Source organism: Gossypium arboreum, chromosome 13, assembly GCF_025698485.1.
Source record: "Gossypium arboreum isolate Shixiya-1 chromosome 13, ASM2569848v2, whole genome shotgun sequence".
Classification (NCBI taxonomy): domain Eukaryota; kingdom Viridiplantae; phylum Streptophyta; class Magnoliopsida; order Malvales; family Malvaceae; genus Gossypium; species Gossypium arboreum.
The window spans coordinates 12,973,605-12,977,829 of NC_069082.1; positions in this window are offsets into that span (position 1 = coordinate 12,973,605).

The window sequence follows — 4,225 nt, forward strand, 5'->3', positions numbered from 1 at the left end:
TTCTTTTCTAAAAGGATGATTTATTAGGTGTCCGTCACACTGGAAAAAAGATCGGTGGCGACTCCTTTATTAATAAAATCGAAAGTTGGTTTTCAAATGTTTAATAAATCACCACAATTAGCGACCGAAAGAGAATTTTTTTTACGTCGCTACATACATAATTTTAGCAAAATTGTCCACTTGAATAGCAGTCACTAAATCATTTATATCTTGGTCTACAGCTCCCAAATTAAAATCTGCTTATTGTTTTTTAATTTAGACTCAATAACCTTTTTACCATAAAAATTTCAAAATTTCTTTCTTATGTCAATTAATACAATAAATTGTTTTAGTTTTCTCTTGTTCGGTCGCTAGGCAGTTTTAACTCACTAAAAATAAGTATCTTTCAGTACACGACTCATATAATGTTTCAGTTTATTTCCCTTAAAAATGGACTCATTAATATTTTAAGCAATAAGTTTCATCTCTTCAACATTTTTTTTACAATTTGAGATAATTTTTCAAAGTCAAAACATGGAATCCAAAATCATTCTGATATTGTCTCACAAAAAATCATATACATCATAATATACTCATCATTTACTTACATTGTTTCTTTTATGCTAAACTAGACTCAATAAATTTTAATTCAGTTTTTAATTCAACCATATATCTGTATCGCCCTGAATAATTTATTTTTGTTTCTATAAATTCTAACACAAATATGTATTTGCTTCCGTGGCTAAGTGATTTGATTGTGTGCTTGATGTATTGGGTTCAAGTCTCACTTTTGGCAAATTTTGTTATTTTTTTATCCTAGCCTTATTCCTGCTGGGTAGGCTTATGTTATATTGTTTATAAACTCATATTAGAATGAGCATGTTAGTTCGAGAGGTAAGGAGTTAGCTTGCTAGAGTTCTTGTGTTTGAATCCTCGTGCGTGTGTGGATGTTAATGTTTGTCTCGGTTGACTAAGAGAGTTTGGATGGGTTTAGAAGTCTTTGTAAGTGGATGAGAGAGTGGATAGTTAGGATTAGGTTAGTAAGAGATTGAAAAAAATTGACGTAAGTTTGTTCTCCCCTTTTCTCTGCACTTTCGTTTTTTTCCTTCTTTCTGCTATTTTCTCTTTTTCCGTTCAAAAACTATCGTCAATGTAACACCCCTAACCCGTATTCGCCACCTAATTAATGTTACGAGGCATTACCGATCAAGAACAATTCATAATTAACTTTTAAGCTTTAGTTCAACAAATCATGTATTAACATCATGTATGAATACTATAAATTTTAATCTCAATGAGTCACCATTATCAAACCGCATGTTTTTCAAAATAAAACACTTACCAAAGCCCAATTGCTACTACACATATAAAATATTTCATAAACAACTATAGGGCAATAATTTATTTGCTAAATACCGAACCTCAAGCGATTATACCCTTAATATAATCGTATATATATGTTTAACTAACAAGCTTAACCGAATTTATTAGCATATAACCTTTACTATCAACCCAACTTTCGATTTGTAAACTTAAGTTCCAACAAGTCAAACTTACCATGTTTGAAATAACCATATACCTTTATTGCCAATTCACATAATAATCCTAAATCAAACATGACAACCAAATTTACATATACAATCATATTATATAATTTAATAAACAAACATATATGTTTTCAATACATTATGCCATAGCCGAACTTGTTAATGATGCACACATATAATATATGCAGCTTACCTAAAATAATGATTACATTTAACATAAAATACATACCAAACAATCGGCCAACATTTATCCATGAAGCATATACAATATTTATCAACTATCAAGCTCAATGAACATTTAACCAAAAGCATATAGAACTGAATTTAGAAATAACAAGCAAACCATTTTCAAAGCATGTGGTACCTAACACAACATCACACATACATGGCACATAACTATAAAACCAAAGTGAACATAAACTGAACTTAACATAACCGAATTTAATAATAAAATTTTTAGCCATTTTCGCATGGCCTTTATACAAAACTAAAATCCAACATTTCAAAACACGTTCCAGCCTATGCATGCCATAATTTGAGTTTGATTATTTAAATATCGAAGCTGTAGATAGTGTGATAGACTTTGCTGATGATCCCCGAGCTTGTAACTTGAATCCAAAATCTATAAAATAGAAACACACATAAAACACAGAGTAAGCTTTTAAGCTTAGTAAGTCATAAGCAAATAAACAACTCGATAACATTATCAACCGAATTAAACCAAGACAACTTATATTATTATAACACATTTAAGCCCAAACATATAAAGTTCATAATATATATACATTCATTCTTAAAGATCACTTTGGCCGAATGATCATGTAACTAAATTATAATTTTACCATTTTACTTTCACAACCAAATAATCATCACAAACCTAGTTCACATACCATAAACTCATAAGCTCATGTGTCACAATATAATCTCATATACACATACTAATCATATAACCGAACATATCTCATCATACATACACAAATATAATGACTATTCATAACATACTTTCTACTCATTCACAAAGCCAAATATACATATCACATACACATATTTGCTTTATTTGAATTTTACAAGATTTGTAACAAATAGCTAAGGTATTTACTTACCTTACCTCAAGTAGGTAACAAGTTAATTCATACCTGGCATATAGCTCGTTTTACACATTCGAACTCAATTTACCTTTGCCCTATAAACCATTCAGAATTGGGTAGGACACTCGGATAATCACACATATATCGTACATTGCCAACGTCTCAGACGTGGTCTTACATGTAATCACATATCGATGCCACTGTCCCAGACAGGGTCTTACTCGCACAAATATATCGGAATCACATATCGATGCCATGGTCTTACTCGCACACATAAATCGGAATCCTATGTCATGACATATGTATCCTAACTATTCCTAAGGTTCATACGGGCTTTGGACGTCAGAATTCTATTTAAACGAATTCGAAAATGTAATAGTCAAGCCTTTTCATATTCAGCCATAACAAATATAAATTCATACATTTCATAACAGCATATATATCTAGCATTTAACTACAATTAAACACGTCTATTTGCTTATAAGCTTACCTCAGACGACGTAAAATGGAACAGGGCAGCTAGTCGACTACTTTCATTTTCCCCGATCCAAATCTGATTTCTTTGGTTCTTGATCTAAACATATTCAAATTAAGTTCATTCACACATATTTTCATTCAATTTAGTCCAAAAACACATAAATATACAAATTATCAATTTACCCCTGACATTTACAATTTTTACAATTTAGTCCCTATTGCACAAAACACAAAATACACCAAATTTCTCCATACCCAAGCTAGGTAAAATATTACCCATGTCTAAACAAGCCCATATAATTCATTTATTTCACACTTTAGTCCCTCAAATTATTATTTTTGCAATTCAGTCCTAATTACTCAAAATCATCAAAAACTCCAATACAAAATATGTTAATCTAAAACATATCTTTCATATTTCATCATCAAACAACAAAAATCACAAGCTCTCAACAATGGCATAACTCAAAATATCACCAAAATCAAAAATTCAAGCATGGGTTTTGTAGTACTCGAAGCAATGATCTCAAAAACATAAAAATTATCAAAAACGAGCTGAACTCTTACCTTGATTGAGCTTGGAAAGCAACTGAACCCTAGTTTCTTTTTCTTTTATTTGGTTTCAAAAAGAACAATGAAAATAACATATATGTTAACTTTATTTTATGTTTTATTATATATATTTGAACATATTATATATTATAACTTAAAACTTAATTCACCAATATAACCTTAATGAATTAATATAAAAACTTTATATTATAAGCCTAATACCGTCCAACTAACATGAAAGTGGGCTATTTACAAAATAAAGGTTCCCATTAAAGAAGCCAATAGCAATTAGGTCCCTTTTAGAAATAACCACCCAATTTCTCTTTTACGCGATTAAGTCCTTTTATTTAATCGAATACCTAAACGACAAAATTAAATCACGAAAATTTTACATATATAAATTCACATAAAATAAACACAAAAAAATTATTTTTAAATATTTTTCTGACTCGAATTCGTGGTCCCGAAACCACCGTTCCGATTAAGGTCTAAATCGGGCTGTTACAGTCAATCTCTGCATTTTGGTTCTATGATCCCTGCTTGGATTGTGGTTGGTAAGTGTTCTTGAAGTTTTGTGCAATT